Below are 16,819 nucleotides of genomic sequence, written 5' to 3' on the forward strand. Positions count from 1 at the left end.
GGCTGCAGTATTCACTCATTTAACCATACTGAGAGCTTATTGTGTGCAGGGCACTGTACTGAGCGCTTGGGAGAGTCCAATAGAACAATAAGCTGATACATTCCCTGCCCACAATGAGCTCCCAATCTAGAGCTATTTATTTATGTCTTTTACTGTATTGTATTCTCCCAAGCACCTAGAACAGTGCTGTGCACACAGTAAGTGCTCAATAAATACAATTGAATTAATGGAGGGGGAGCCCGACATAAATAAATGACAGATATGGACAGGGGTTGGGAGTGGGGATGAACAGAGGGAGCCAGTCGGGGCGAGGCAGGAGGGAGAGGAAGAAGAGGAAAGGAGGGTGCAGTCAGGGAAGGCCTCGTGGAGGAGATGTCCAGGATCATGGGGGTGGGGCTGTTGATGGGGTGGAGGGGAATGAAGTGATAATAACAGTGATGAAGGTATTTAAGTGATTACTATGTTCATTCATTCAATGGTATTTATTGAGGGCCAGGCACTGTTCTAAGTGCTGGGGTAGATACACCCTAGAGGCGTTGGACCCAGTCCCTGTCCCACCTAGGGCCCACGGTCTCCATCCCCATTTTCCAGGTGAGGGAACTGAGGCCCAAAGAAGTGAAAATGACTTGGCCAAGGTCACCCAGCAGACAAGTGGCAGAGATGGGATTGGAACCCGTGACCTTCTGAGAGTCAGGGGGGTCAGGCCTCCCCGGATGGTGGCCCTCAGTCAGTTCGGGCTATTTACTGAGCTGCTGCCGTGTGCAGAGTCTGTACTGAGGAGCTGGGAGAGGACAGTAGAACGACAGAGAGACAGAGGCCCCGGCCCTCCCAGAGCCGGCAGCCCTGGAATTCCCCTCTCCGCCCCTCCCGGCCTCCCTACCCAGCCTCTGCCGGCCCCCACCGCCGCCGCCTCCGGGCAGCCTTCCGCCCGGGGGGGGGAGGAGGAGGGCGACTTCCCTCCCCCCGCCCACGTCAATCACCGCCCGGCAGCCAATCCGCCCCGCCCCGCCCCTCCGGGCCCCGCCCACCGCCTCTGAGGCGCTGAGGCCCGCGATTGGGCCGCCGGGATGGCTGAAGCGGCCAATGGGAGCGCGGGCAGAGCCAAGCCCCGCCCACCGCCTCTGAGGCGCTGAGGGCCGCGATTGGGCCGCCGGGGGGTTGAAGCGGCCAATGGGGACGCGGGCAGAGCCCCGCCTTGCCCGGGCAGCAGCGCGGGCCTCCCTCGGGGATGACGCCGCCTCAGCCCGTTCCCTGGCCGCACGCTGCGCGGGACGGGATGGGATGGGACGGGGCGGGGCGGGAGCCCACGGGCAAACTCCTCCCGCCCTCCCTCCGCACCCAAGCCCCCTCCTCAGCCCCCTCCTCAGCCCCCAGGGTCCGGAGCCCGTCGGTCGCCTGAGGGCCCCGACGGCGACGGAGCCCCACCACCGACTTATCACCAACGTACGTGACGCCAACGGTCATAATAATTAACAACCCTCCTCTTCTACGGGCTTTTGCCAAGCCCTCGCCCCGTGCCGGGCCCTCTACCCAGGGCCGGGGGGTAGAGCCAACCTAACGAGCCAACCCCCGACCCGCCCCCGGCCCACCTGGCACTCACAGTCTCCATCCCCGTTTTACCAGTGAGGAAACAGGCCCAGAGAAGTGAAGGGACTTGCCCGAGGTCACACAGCAGACGCTGGGCGGAGTCAGGATTGGAACCCACGTCCTCTGACTTTCAGGCCCATTATTAACAATAATAATCTGTTAAGCACATGTATGGAGCCCGTCATTGGGCAGGGATTATCTCTGTTGCCGAATTGTACATTCCAAGCGCTTTGTACAGTGCTCTGCACATAGTAAGCGCTCAGTAAATACTATTGAATGAATGAATTTATTTTGTTCCAGGCACTAGCCTAAGCACTGGGGTAAATAGAGGATGACCGGGTTGGATACAGTCCCTGTCCCACGTAGTGCTCAAAATCTTCATCCCCATTTTTCAGATGAGGGAATTGAGGCCCAGAGGAAGCTAGTGACTCGCCCAAGATCACGCAGCAGGTACGTGACAGAACCAAGGTTGGAAACCGGGTCTTCCTGATTTGCAGCCCCGTGCTCTATCCTCTGGGCCACCCCGCTTCTCTCTGGGAGAACTTAGACTGTGAGCCCAGGGGAGACAGGGACCGTGTCCAACCAAATTAACTCTTATAATTAATAATGTTGGCATTTGTTAAGCGCCTACTCCGTGCCAAGCCCGGTTCTAAGCACTGGGGTAGACACAAGGTAATCAGGTTGTCCCATGTAAGGCTCCCAGTCTTCATCTCCATTTTAGAGATGAGGGAACTGAGGCCCAGAGAAGCGAAGTGACTTGCCCAAGGTCACCCAGCTGACAAGCGGCGCAGCCGGGATTAGAACCCATGACCTCTGACTCCCAAGCCTGAGCTCTTTCCACTGAACCATGCTGCTTCTCTTATCTACCCCAACACTTAGAGTTTGACTCATAGCGCTGAACATCTGTTAAATGGGGATGAAGACTGTGAGCCTCACGTGGGACAACCTCATTCCCCTGTATCTCCCCCAGCGTTTAGAACAGTGCTCTGCATGTAGTAAGCACTTAACAAATACCAACATTATTATTATTATTAAATACCAAAAAAAATTAAGGAAGAACATTCTGGTGGCTTTATTGGAAATCCCAGCAAGGGAAGACTTTGTCTAGGAGTGCCCAATGTCCTCCTAGATAATTAATAATTGTGGTACTTGCTTAGTGCTTACTCTGTGCTGAGCGCTGGGGTAGATATAAGCAAATCAGGTTGGACACAGTCCAAGTCTCACATGTCCCAAGTCTCCAAGTCACAGTCTTAATCCCCATTTTACAGGTGAGGTAACTGAGGCCAGGGGAAGTTAAGTGACATGCCCAGCTCACACAGCAGACAAGGGGTGGAGTCAGGATTAAAACCCTTGACCTTCTCACTCCCAGGCCTCTGCTCTATCCACTACGCCATGCATATATACACAAGTGTCGTGGGGCCGGAGAAGGAGAAGAGGAAAGGGAGCAAGTCGGGGCTACGCAGAAGGGAGTGGGAGATGAGGAAAAGTGGGGTTAGTCTGGGAAGGCCTCTTGGAGGAGGTGAGCGGCACCAGAGGAGCGGAGTGTGTGGGCTGAGATGGAGAAGGAAAGAACGGAGGTGAGGTAGGAGGGGGCAAGGGGATGAACAGCTTTGAAGCCAACAGGGAGGAGGTTTTGCTTCATGAGAAGGTTGATAGGCAACTACTGGTGATTTTTGAAGGGAGGGGGTGACATGCCCAGAGCGTTTCTCTAGAAAGATAATCCGGGCGGCGGAGTGAAATGAGGACTAGAGTGTGGAGAGGCAGGAGGCTGGGAGGTCAGCAAGGAACAGCTGCATCCCATCTTTTTTTTTTTAACGGTATTTATTTAGTACTTACATTGTGCCAGACACCGTACTAAGCGCTGGGGTAGATACAAGCTGATGAGGTCGGATGCTGTCCCTGTCCCTCGTAGGGTTCCCGGACTTAATCCCCATTCTACTGATGAGCTAACAGAAGCCCAGAGAAGTGAAGCGACTTGCCCAAGGTCACACAGCAGACAAGAGGCGGAGCCAGGATTAGCATCCAGGTCCTCTGCTCCCCAGGTCTGGGGTCTTTCCACTAAGTCACACTGCTTCTCCGCCTTACCCCTTTGTGGCCCCTTGGTCAGTCCACATCTAATAATGATAATAATTGTGGTATTTGTTAAGTGCTTACTATGTGCCAGGCACTGTATTTTGTCCTGGAGTAGACATAAGCAAATCCAGATTGACATAGTCCCTGGCCCATGTGGGGCTCACAGTTCTTAATCCCCATTCCACAGTTGAGGTAACTGAGGCCCAGTGAAGTGAAGTGACTTGCCCAAGGTCACTCGGCAGACAAGGGGCAGATCTGGGATTAGAACCCATGACTTTTTGACACCCAGGCCCGGGCTCTTTCCACTTCTCCTCGTCTGTTTTCCCCTTTGTCCCTTCTCCCTGGAAGAGAGGGATTTATTCTTGATTCTATTTATTCTTGATTCTATTTATTGCCATTGTTCTTGTCTGTCTGTCTCCCCCATTAGACTGTAAGCCCGTCAGAGGGCAGGGACTGTCTCTATCTGTTACCGATTTGTACATTCCAAGTGCTTAGTACAGTGCTCTGCACATAGTAAAAGCTCAATAAATACTACTGAATGAATGAGAAGAGACCTCCACCCTCTTTGGAAGGTGTGGGTAGGGAGCAAGCTGGGGTCCTCTGCTGCCAGGCTCAGAGGGAGGGTCTGACCAGCTTGCCCAGGCCGGTTAGAAATGGAGCGACGGTCTTAGAACAGGGGCTTCAGGGAGCTGTGGGGTGAGGGGTTCAGCTGCTCTCCCCTTCCCCCATCTGGGGGCTTCCTGCACTATGCCCCCTGGCCCAGACCTGCAGCTGTGTGCTGTCTCTGCTGCTCAGCTGCCCTTGGAGAAGCAGCATGGTCTAGTGGCTAGAGCCCGGGTCTGGGAGTCAGAAGGTCATCTGTTCTAATCTCGGCTCCACCACTCGTCTGCTGGGTGACCTTGCGCAAGTTACTTACCTTCTCTAGGCCTCAGTTCCCTCATCTGTAAAATGGGGATCGAGACTGTGAGCCCCTTGTGGGACGGGGACTGTGTCTGACCCGATTGGCTTGTATCCACCCCAGTGCTTAGTACAGTGCCTGGCTCATAGTAAGCACTTAACAGATAACACAATTATTATTATTATTATTAATCTGCTACCCTGCTCTCCGCCCAGCCGGACACCTCTGCCGCTGTTTTGCCATGTACCGGCTCCTGATCCGGCGGCCCTCATGGTGGCCCCGTCTCCATGACAACCCCAGCCTTGTTTGTTTGCACAGGTTGGCACTACCTGCAGCCCAGCTGCGCGGGGGGGGGAGGGGCGCCACGGTACCCCCTTGGGACTGCTCGGCCTCTCTCCTGTCCAGCTCTGGGGACCGGGGTTGGGTATTTAGGCCCTTGGTGCTTCCTCCTCCCCCTCCTTTTCCTTCTTCACCTTTGCCTCCCTCCCTCCCCTTCCTCTTCCTCCCTCTGCTTCCTTCTCTTTCCTCCTCCTTTTCCTTTTTCTCCTCTTCCTCCTCCTCCTTTTTTTCTCCACCTTTGCTTCCATCCTCTTCTTCCTCCCTTCTCCCACCTAATTTTCCTCCTTTTTCTACTTTTCTCCTTTCTTCTCTACCTTGACTTCCCTCCTCCTTTTCCTCTCCTCCCTTCTCTTTTCTCCTCTTCCTCTCCTCCCTTCTCCTTCCTCTTCCTCCTCTTCTTTCCTTATTTTCCTTCTCCTCCCTTATTTTCCTCCTCCTTTCTTCCCTCCTCCTCCTCATTTTCCCCCCACTCCCCGGGCCCTTCACCACTTGCTGTTCTCCTGTCCATCTCCGTCTCCCTGTCTGCTGCCCCTCCGCCTCACCACCCGCTCCTCTGTTTGGCTTCACCCCCTCAGACCCCAGGCCCCGGGCCTGCCAGGAGACCAGTTGAGCCCCTCTGATACCCAAAGGGAACGGCACAGGGGAAAGGGGAGATGTGGGAGAGGCCGGTGGGAATCCCAGAGTGGTCAGCTCTGGACCCCGGCAGCCTGGACACCCCCAAGCCTGTCCCCCAGGAAACGGCCTGGGTGGAAGGGGGGTTGGTGAGGGGGGAGAGTCTGTCCAGTCAGCAGAGTCTAGATCCATTCGCCCAGGCCTGGGACAGAAGCTGATCCAGCCCTTCTCTGTACCCAATGCTTATGTTTGTGTGAGTGTTTATGTGTGTATGTGTGTGTGTGTGTGTGTTTCTAGGGGCAGGGAGAGTGGATTCAGGGGCAAAACTTGGCCTTCTGGCCACCCACACTAGTTCCCCAGAAATCCTCCTGGAAATGTCGCCTGCCAACCTTCCCTCCGCTCTGTCGGTCAATCGTAATAATAAAAATGATAGTATTTGTTAAGTGCTTACTATGTGCCAAGCATTCAGGTATGTTGTCCCACAGTCTTCATCCCCATTTTATGAATGAGGTCACTGAGGCAACAAAGGAAGCAGCTTGCCCAAGATCACAGAGCAGACAAGTGGCAGAGCCAGGATTAGAACCCACATCCTCCGACTCCCAAACCTCTGTTCTTTCCAATAAGCCATGCTGCTTCTCATTGTATTTATTGAGCTCTTACTGTGCATAGAGCACTGTACTAAGGGCTTGGGAGAGTCCAGTAGAGCAATAAGCAGATGCAAATGGAAAGAGCCTTCCCTCTAAAAACAAGTCTTGCACAGTCTATGCTGTTCCTGTGATGCCCAACGAGGGGGAAAAGAAATTCCGGCATTCCTGCGTGGGATTTCTGTCCACGTTCCTGCTCCGGCCCCTCCCTGCTGCCATCTGGTCTCTGGACCTTCCGCCAACCCCCACTGCCACTGCCCATTCCTAAGTCACTCTGAGCACCAAACACATCCCTGGCTTAGAGCCCAGCAGTGCCTGTGGAAGCTGGGACCCCAGGGATCCATCGGTCAGTCAGTCTGTTGGTAATTATTGAGCGCTCATTGGGCGCGGAGCCCTGGACTAAGCGCTCGAGAGAATCCAATACCGCAGAGTTGGTAGACACGCTTCCCACCCACCAGGAGCTATTTTTTTCCATGCCCACAGGCAGCACCCATTTTTCCCTGCCGGCCGTCTCTCGATATGTGCCGTGGGCACAGGGGGAAACAAGCAAGAGGGTTTGGATGACTCTGTGCCAACCATGCCCACTACTCAAAGGCAGGTGTTGCTGGCAGCTGAGCACCCCGATCCCCTCTGAACCACTGGCGGGTCTGAGCCTTGCTTCCCCGAGTGCCAGCAAAGGGGTACCGCCGTGCTCTCCCAATCGACCGATCGATCAATGAATGGTATTTATTAAGCACCTAGTGTGTGCAGAGCGCTGTACTGAGTGCTCTGGAGAACACAGTACTTGGAAGACATGCTCCCTTCCCTCAAGGGTCTAGCAGGGGAGACCGACTTGAAAATAAATTACAGGTAGGAGGAAGACAGAGGGGTGTGAGTTAGTCCTTGTGTGTTAAAACAGATGTTTAGAAGGGCAGAGAAAGATGTGCAGAAAGGCCGAACGCTAAGAAGCAGCATGGACCTGGGAGTCAGAGAGCCTGGGTTCTAATCCCGGCTCTGTTACTTGTCTGCTATGTGATTTGGGGCAAGTCCTCCCCTTCTCTGTGCTTCAGTTACCTCATCTGTAAAATGGGGTTTAAGATGGTAACCCCCTGGTGGGGCATGGATTAGGTCCAACGAAATGAGCTTGTATCTACCCCCGCGCTTAGTACAGTGGCTGGCACGGAGTAAGCGCTTGACAAATACCATAAAGAAAGGGGGCGATGGGAAGCTGTGGGTCCCCAGGTGCTCAAGTGGAGGAGGGCGGAGGTGTAATTTGGGGAGATTAATCAGCCCTCTTGGAGAAGATAGGATTTCAGGAGGGCTTTGAAACTGGAGTAAGCCTCGGCCTGATGGATTTGAAACGGGAGAGTGGAAGTGTACAGAGAATTCTCTCAGGGGCATGCCATACAGCATCAACTGTTACAGTCTCACTATTAGACACTCCATTTTTAAAAAATGGTATTTGTTAAAAATATCAGACCCCACATGGGGCTCATAATCTAAGTAGGAGGGAGACCGGGTATTGAATCCCCATTTTGCAGATGAGGGAACTGAGGCACAGAGAAGTTAGGCGACTTGCCCAAAGTCACCCAGCAGGTAAGTGGCAGAGCTGGGTCTTAGAATCCAGGCCCTCTGACTCCCAAGCCCGGGCTCTCTCCACTAGGCCACATTGCTTTCAATGGTGTCTCCTTTGAATATGAAGATCAATTATATAATTATATATCTATGTCTATTTAAATATATAAATCCATCAATTATTGAGTGCTTACCATGTGCAGAGCACTGTACTAAGAGCTGGGGAGAATCCAATCCGATCGAGTTGGTAGAGATGATCTGAGGGAGGGGGGAGGCAGACAATGAAATAAACTGGGGGAAATGGCAGAGTTTAAGGATATTAGTAAGTAAATGCTTTGGGGCTGGGGATGGGGTGAATATCAAGGCTTTTAAGGAGACAGATCCCCACAGAATGGAGGGTGAAGAGGAGAAGAGAGGACATAGTCAGGGAAGGGCTCTTGGAGGAGATGCGATTTTTAGGAGGGCTTTGAAGGTGGGGCAAGTAATCGTCTGTAGGGTACGAAGGGCGAGGGCCAGAGGGAGGACCTGGGCGAGGTGTCGGCAGCGAGACTCAGGAGATAGAGGTACAAAGAGTCAGTTGGCTTTAGGATAGAGTATTGCGGGCTGGGTTGGAATAGGAGAGTAGCAAGGCCAAGTAGGAGAACTGATATGTGCCTTTACAGTCAATGCTAAAAAGTTTCTGTTGGATGCGGAGGTTCTTGAAGAGCGGGGAAGCACGGCCTGAACGACTTTGTAGGAAAATGATCCGGGTAACAGACGAAGTAAGGACTCATTTGGAGACAGGAGGCAGGGAGGCCAGCGAGGAGGCTGATGCAGTAATAATAATAATAATAATAATGGTATTTGTTCATTCATTCAGTCGTGTTTATAGAGTGCTTACTGTATGCAGACCACTGTACTAAGCGCTTGGAATGTACAATTTGGCAACAGATAGAGACAATCCCCCCCAATAACGGGCTCACAGTCTAAAAGGTATTTGTTAAGTGCTTACTATGTGCCAAGCACTGTCTAAGCGCTGGGATAGATGCAAGGTAATTAGGTTGTCCCATGTGGGGCTCGTAGTTTTAATCCCTGTTTTACAGATGAGGGAACCGAGGCACAGAGAAGTGATGTGATTTGCCCAAGGTCACACAGCAGATGAGTGACAGAGCTGGGATTAGAACCCACGTCCTCTGACTCCCAAGCCCAGGCTCTACCCACTAAACCACGCTGCTTCTCTTCTCCCAGGGAGGATAGAATAAAATGCTTGGGTTAACTTGGTCGTGGTTTGGATGGAGAAGAAAGGGCAAATTTTAGCAATATTGGGAAGGTAGAACTGACTGGAACGACGGATTGAATATGGGGGTTGAATGAGAGAGAGGAGTCCTGCGAGACAGGAAGGATGGTGGTGTTGTCTACAGAGATGGGAGAATCAAGGGGAGGACAGTGTTTGGATGGGAAGAAGAGGTGTTCTGTTTTGGACACGTTAAGTTTGAGGTCTATCTGAGTAGAAATATCCCGAGGGCAGGAGGAAATACAAGATTTCGGAGCAGGAGAGAGATCAGGGCAAGAGATGGAGATGATTCCCAAATTCCCATTCCCATTCGGGAATCATCCGCAGAGAGGTGGTAGTCGAAGCTATGGGAGTGATTGGGTTCTCCAAGGGAGTGGGTGTGGATGGAGAAGAGAACCGTGAGGGACCCCCCACAATTAGGGGTTGGGAGGCAGAGGTGAAACCTGCTAAAGTGCCTGGAGAGGGACGGCAAACACACAGGCCGTCCTGGCCCGACCCGGCTGCCTTAATTTACATCCACAGGGAGTGGATGGGTCCAGGGAGTGGCTGGCTGGGGAGGGCTGGGCCCCTGATCCTTGGCTGAGCCTCTAGACTATTCACTCCTTGTGGGCAGGAAATGTGTCCATTGGTTTTTCTCTCGTACTCTCCCGAGCGCTTAGTACAGTGCTTTGCACTGTAAATAGAGAAGCTGCGTGGCTCAGTGTCAAGAGCCTGGTCTTGGAAGTCAGAGGACCAGGCTTCTAATCCCGGCTGCACCGCTCATCCTCTGTGTGACCTTGGGCAAGCCGTGTGACTTCTCTGTGCCTCAGTTCCCTCATCTGTAAAATGGGGGTGAAGACCTTGAGCCCCATGTGGGACAACTTGATGACCTTGTATCTACCCCAGGGCTTAGAACAGTGCTTGGCACATAGTAAGCGCTTAACAGATGCCATCATTATTATTATAAATATGATTGAATGAATGGGTGGGCCTTCCGGAGGTTGCCAGGATGCCCCCCTCCTCAGCAAGGTGGAGGCTCAGGCTCCCCATTAGGGAGCTCCCAAAGAGGGGAGAGACCCCGGCCATTCTGCCCCCCACTGTGGTTCCCGAGATGGGTACTGCCCACCCCAGACCCGAGTTTAGGGGGGTCGTCACTGTTGGGGAAACCTGTGCGCCATACACACACACACACACACACACACACACACACACACGCTGGGTGTGGGCAGGGAATGGGTCTGTTTATCGTTGTACTGGACTTTCTCCCAAGCGCTTAGTCCAGTGCTCTGCACACAGTGAGTGCTCAACAAATACGACTGAATGAATGAACGACAGGCAGAGGAACAGTCAGGGAGAGACGGGGAGACGGGGCTGGGGGCTGCTGCCGGGGGGTCTAGAAGATGGGACTATATCGGGGTGTCAGGAGGGGGGGAAGCAGGGGCCAGGACTATATGGGGGTGCCGAGGGTGGGGGGAATTCAGGGGTCAGGACTATGCGGGGGGTGCCCAGGGGGCGGGTCTGCCGGGGGAGGGTCCGCAGCGGGGTCTGGGGGCGGGGCCGGATGGGGGCGGGCCGGCGGGCGACCAGTGTCCGTCTCCTCGCGGCCGGGAACCGTCCGGACCTCCGCCGCCTCCCCGACCCCCGACCCATTTCACAGAGCGGTAAACTGAGGCTCCCGGCGGCCCCGCCCAGGACGGCCCCCGCCACCGGATCCCAGGTGGGTGAGGGCAGAGCGGGCGGACGGGTGGGCAACACTGGGGACCCCCCACCCCCCGAGCGCTCAGTACCTGCGATCATTACTCTCATCCGTTAATAAGAGCAAGAATAATAATCCCACCGCCGTTCGTTCATTCACCCATTCGGCCGTATTTAGCGAGCGCCGACTGGGTGCCAAGCTCCGGACTGAGCGCTTAGCCCCGTGCCCTCCTCCCCTCCCCTCGACCCGCGCCCTTTACCTCCTGCGCGAAACGCGCTGCAGCTCCGTTTCGCAGCCGGGAAGACTGAGGCTCAAGGGTGTGGCGTAGGGGCGGTCTTTTAGTCATTCCTTCATGTCGTATTTATTGAGCCTTTTATTATTGTTATTATTATTATTGTTGTGAATCGTATTCAGTGAGTGCTTACTGGGTGCGGAGTACTGTACTGAGCGCTTTTGTTATTATTATTAATATTGAGCGCTTACTGGGTACAAAGCACTGGACTAAGCGCTTGGGAGAGAACACTGCAATACGATTCGTCTTCGTCCCCTTTCCGCTCCTTCCACCGAGAGCAACTCTCCCCTCTTCCTCCTCAGCCCCCAGCCTCAATCAATCAATCGTATTTATTGAGCGCTCACTATTTGCAGATCACTGTACTAAAAGCTTGGGAGAGAGCGATACAATACGATTCGTCCTCGTGCCCCCTCCGTCCCCTCCTCCAGGAGCAACTGCCCCCTCCTCCCTGCCCCCTGCCCCAGCCTCAATCAATCCATCAGTGGTATGTATTCATTCATTCATTCAATCGTATTTATTGAGCGCTTAGTGTGTGCAGGAGCACTATACTAAGCGCCTGGGAGAGGACAATTCAGCAACAGGTAGAGACAATCCCTACCCAACAATGGCCTCACAGCCTAGAAGGGGGAATAATAATTGTATTTATTGAGCGCTCACTATTTGCAGATCACTGTACTAAGCTCTTGGGAGAGGATAACACGGCAGGTTCAGCTGCTCCTGCCCCCACCCCCAGACCACTGGCCCAGACCGTTGCCTCCTGGCTCAGGCCCCCTCGCCTGCTTTGAGTCAGCTTTGGATGGGGGGTGGGGCGTTGGCTGGGTTTCCTCAATCTACCGGCCCTCCCCCCACCAGCCCCCACTTCCCCAAAAACTGGCATCGGTGTAGGGAGGGGAGTTGGGGGTGGTCAGGGTCCTACAGTGCCCGAACCCCCTCCCCACAGGTCCTGCCCTTGCCAGTCATGCAAACACACACACACACACACACACACACACACAACCCCCCCCCCCCAGATTTGGCAGGAGGGGCAGAGCCTGGTGGGGGTGGATTCTGGCCCCCTTGTCCCGTGGGCTGCCATGGGACGGGCTGTCCGGAGAATGCCTGCCCCGCTCCGGCCACCACTGGCCTCCAGCGGAGGTGTCCAACCAGGGCCGAGGGGCCTGGACACTGCTTGCAGCCCCTGGAATCCTGTCCATTGTTCACAGGGGGAAACTGAGTCACTGGTGGGGGTGGGGAGGTAGAGGGATGTGCAGGGCAAGATGTGGATTTGGTGGGTCCCTGCAATGTGTGTGCATGTACGTGGGTGTGCATCCTTGTATGCGGGCAGGTGAGTCAGGAGCAAAGAGGAACCCCCTTCCCCCTGCCCAGTCTCTCCTTCAAGACATTCCCACCCCTTAGCCCAGGACTCCTTGTCCCAACCCAGGGAGAGGCACAACCTGCATGAGGAGGGGGTGCCTCCTCCTCTTCTTCCCCTTCTCATCCTTCCCCTCCCCTCCTCATCCACCCCTGCCCCCAAGGGAGGCTTGGCTATGTGGGTGATCTCACAGCTCTGCTCAGGAAGGCTTACCTTCCCCACCCCCCCCCCCCCTTCACACTGACACATACATGCTCACCCACCCCCCCCATGGTCACGCACATGCTCACCCACAGGCGCACGCCCTCTCACACCGCACACGCACCCACTCCAGTCCAGCCCCTGTCACCTGGGAGGCACCTCCAAGGATATCCTTTCCGGGGGTGCTCCGTGCGGCGGCTTGACAATTGGGGATCCTGACCTCTGACCTAGAGTCTCGGTTTGTGGAGGCACCCACCTGCCCAGGGGTTGGGGTGGGGCTGGTGGGCTTTCCTGGCTGGGCCCCGACTCCCGCCTCAAAGTTTGGAGAGAAAAGGGGGCAGGTGTCCTGTCCCCTTGGAGGTAGGAGGGGGCTATCTGGGCATGCCCACCCCCACTGGCCCCCGAGAGCCAGGTCTGGTACTGAATGAATGAATGAATGGTGGGGAGGAAGACCCAATGGACATGAGTCATCAGTGCTGGGCCAGGTGGCAAAGTGGTTTAAGTGGATTTATTATCCCTCCTTGTGTCCTCTAGGGAGAGAGCCCAAGAGCAGCCAGCCCTCTCCCTCAGCCTGACAATGACTCCCCCCCCATCTCCCCCCTGCTTCAAAGCCTTATTGGAGGCCCACCTCCTCCAAGAGGCCTTTCCTGACTAATCCCTCCTTTCCTCTTCTCCCACTCCCTTCTGCATCACCCTGACTTGCTCACTTTATTCATCACCTCCCCCCCCCCCCACAACATTTATGTCCATATCTGTAACTTTATTTATATTAATGCCTGTCTCCCCCTCTAGACTGTAAGCTCACCGTGGGCAGGGGATGTGTCTGTTATATTGTTCTGTTGTACTCTCCCAAGCACCTAGTACATTGCTTAGCACACAGTAAACGCCCAATAAATACAATTGACTGACTGACTGACCATTTTGGCCTGCCCGGCTGGGGAGCAGAAAGGCCGAGCTGCAGTGTGGCCTCTGGTGGAACGAGAACGGGCCGGGAGTCAGAGAGTTCTGGGTTCTGATCCCAGCTCTGCCGCTTATCTGCTGTGTAGTCTTGGGCAAGTCACTTCACTTCTCTGGCCCTCAGTTCCCTCATATGGCAAATGGGGATTAAGACTGTGAGCCCCACGTGGGACAGGCACTGTGTCCAACCCAACTTGCTTGAATCCACCTCAGCGCTTAGTACAGTGCCTGGCACACAGTAAGCGCTTAACAAATACCATCATTATTAATAATTATTATCTATAAAACAGGCACCTGACATTGAGACTCCGCTCCCAGACCATCCTGCTTCCTGGCCGACTGAATTTGAAACAGTTTTGATTATGTCCTCAATCAATCAATCGCATTTGCTGAGGGCTCACTGTGTGCAGAGCACAGTACTAAGCACTTGGGAGAGGACAATAAAACAGAGTTGGTAGAAATGTTCTCTGCCCACAGTCCATTTCATTCATTAATTCATTCATTAAATTGTATTTATTAAGTGCTTACCATGTGCAGAGCATGGTACTAAGCACTTGGGAAAGTACAGAACAACAATAAACAGTGACATTCCCTTGCCACGATGAACTCATCATCTGGGGGGGTATACAGACATCAGTACAAATAAACAAAATTACAGATATATACATATATTATATCCCCAATTAAGCCCTCTTTTCTACCGCTTCCTCTCCCTTCTGTGTCGTCTAAGCACCTCAGTCTGTGGCCTTGGACACTTGATACTCTCCCCAACCCCACAGCACTTATGTACATATCATGAAAATATATACTATGAATTACTTATTTGTTCATAATAATGTCTATCTCCCCCTCCAGACTGTAAGCTTGACATGGGCAGGGAGCGTATCTGCTAATTTTATTGTATTGTACTGTACCAAGAGGTTAGTACAGTGGTCTGCACACAGTAAGCACTCAGTAAATAAGATTGATTGAATGAATGAATGAATGGTAAGCGCTCAATCAGTATGATTGATTGATTGTTGACCCTTGGCCACATCCTACCTCTGGCCTGGACCATAAAAAAAAAAGCTAAGGCCCAGAGAGGTTGTGACCCACCTGAGGTCACCCAACAGGCCTGGGTCGGAGCTGGGGGTCGGAGCTGGGGGTCAGAGCGGGGACAGCCTCCTCCATTGAGGGGAGTCCAGCCGGCTTTTGGAGTTTTCCAGGGGAATTTCTTGTCAGGCCACTGAAATGTGCGAGGCGAGCACTGTTACGTTTCCTCGGGTGGTGTGGGAGGAGCTGGAAAGGCGCTCGTGAGGAGCAGATGGATCCATAAACAGAGTTTCCAAGAGACCCAGTCAACAAGGTGGTTGGCCAGTTTGGGATTTGTCTATATGGCTGCTGGTTTCATTTCTCCATAATCCTGCCCTGGGGAAAGGGCTGACCGGGTTGCTGGGGTGAGGGGCTGCGGTGGAATAGGGGACAGTTCTCACCCCCTTCTTCCCTGCCATCTTGGAGTGGGAAGGAACTTGTGTTTTTTAAGCTCCTTGTGGGCAGAAAATGTGTCTCTCCATGCTGTTGTAGTGGAGGCTCCCAAGCAGTGTGGTCTAGTGGATAGAACACAGGACTGGGAGTCAGAAGGACCTGGGTTCTAATCCTGACTCTTCCACCAGTCTGTAGTGTGACCTTAGGTGAGTCACCTAACTTCTCTGTGCCTCAGTTACCTCATCCGTAAAATGGCGATTAAGACTGTGAGCTCCATGGGGGACAGGGACTGTGTCCAACCCGATTTGCTTCTGTCCACTCCAGCCCTTAGGACAGTGCCTGGCACATAGTAATTGCTTAATGAATACCACAGTTATTATTGCCATTAACACTAGTAATAATTATCCATCATATTTATTGAGCGCTTACTGTGTGCAGAACACTGTTCTAAGCGCTTGGGAGAGAGCAGTATAACAAAGTCGATAGACACGTTCCCTGCCCACAAGGAGCTTACAGTCTAGAGGGGGAGAGAGACGTTAATACAAATAAATAAATAAATTACGGGTAGATACGTAAGTGCTTTGGGTCTGAAGGAGGGGTGAATAGAGAAAACAAATCGAAGTGTGAGGGCAGAGGAGCAGGAGGAAATGGGGGCTTAGGCAGGGAAGGCCTCTGGGAGGAGATGGGCCTTTAATAAGGCTTCGAAGGTGGGGAGAGTCGTCTGTCGGATATGAGCAGAGAGGTCGTTCCAGGCCAGAGGAAGGATGTGGGTGAGAGGAGGGTGGTGAGATAGACGAGATTGAGGTATAGTGAGAAGGTTAGCATTAGAGGGGCGAAATGTGGTTGGAGTAAGAGAGTAGCAAGGTGAGAGAGGAGGGGGCAAGGGGATTGACTGCTTTAAAGCCGATGGTGAGGAGTTTCCGCTTGCCACAAAGGTGGAATTTCTTGAGGGGTGGGGGAACACGGCCTGAAGGTTTTTGTAGAAAAACGATCCGGGTAGCAGAGGGAAGTGTGGACTGGAGTGGGGAGAGAGAGGAGGCAGGGAGGTCAGAGAGGAGGCTGATGCAGTTGTCCAGGTGGGAAAGGATGAATGATGGGATTAACGTGGTGATGGTTTGGATGGAGAGGAGAGGGCGGATTTTAGTGAAGTTGTGAATGTTGAACCGGCAAGAATTATTGACACATCGAATATGTCGGTTGAATGAGAGATTATTCGAGGATAACAACAAGGTTGTGTGACAGGGAGGAGGGTGGTGCTGCCTATGGTGAGGGGCTGTCCCATGGCTTCACAGTCCGTCCCACGAAGCCCCCCTCCCCACCTCGGCTGTGGTGGCTGTTCAGGGCCCAAGATTCCCAAGTGTGTTGGGGAGGGGGCTTCCAGAGGGGAGGGGAGTGGAGGCTTGTCCGCAGAGGGGCCGATGAGCCCCTCAACTGCTTCGTAGAGTCCCAACTGGGGTCCCCTGCCACCAGGCGCCTGCCCATCCCAGAGCTAGTCTCCCCTGTTGTGGGAATGGGAGGGGGGGTCTCTCCAGAGCCTGTGGCGGAGAGGAGCCTGGGTTCAGACCCTCCACTGGCAGCCTGGCGGTCGTCGTAGCAACAGCTTTGGTACCAGTTACGTCGGCATCACCGTGCCAGCCTCCAGCTTTGGCTGCTGCGGGTCGCCGGGTGCGGGCCCTGGGCGGGGGGTGTCGGGGAGGAGGGGCTGCGTCTCTGTGACAGGATCCACCCTCTGCCCACCCTCCCCTCAGGAGGGGGGGCTGCTGGAATACCCTGTTTAATGCACATCTCTCTCCAAACCGCTCTGCCTGCAGTGCCAGGACCCAGGGCGCCCTCTCCTCCAGCCCCCCGACCCCCACTTCACAGGAGAGACCCCCGGGGGTCTGGGGGAGGGATCTCTGG

The 16,819-nt window shown here is 54.0% G+C and overlaps 1 protein-coding gene across 1 annotated transcript in view; it reads left to right on the forward strand.

Annotated features, from left to right (window-relative positions):
* The first annotated feature begins 10,563 nt into the window (after positions 1-10,563).
* The window catches only part of BAIAP3 (BAI1 associated protein 3), a 39,797-nt gene continuing 33,541 nt past the window's right edge, over positions 10,564-16,819 (forward strand). Inside the window, 1 exon segment of the mRNA XM_029049596.2 lies at positions 10,564-10,676. The gene's annotated coding sequence lies outside the window, so the exon portion shown is untranslated.

This window comes from Ornithorhynchus anatinus, chromosome 21, assembly GCF_004115215.2.
Source record: "Ornithorhynchus anatinus isolate Pmale09 chromosome 21, mOrnAna1.pri.v4, whole genome shotgun sequence".
Taxonomy (NCBI): Eukaryota; Metazoa; Chordata; class Mammalia; order Monotremata; family Ornithorhynchidae; genus Ornithorhynchus; species Ornithorhynchus anatinus.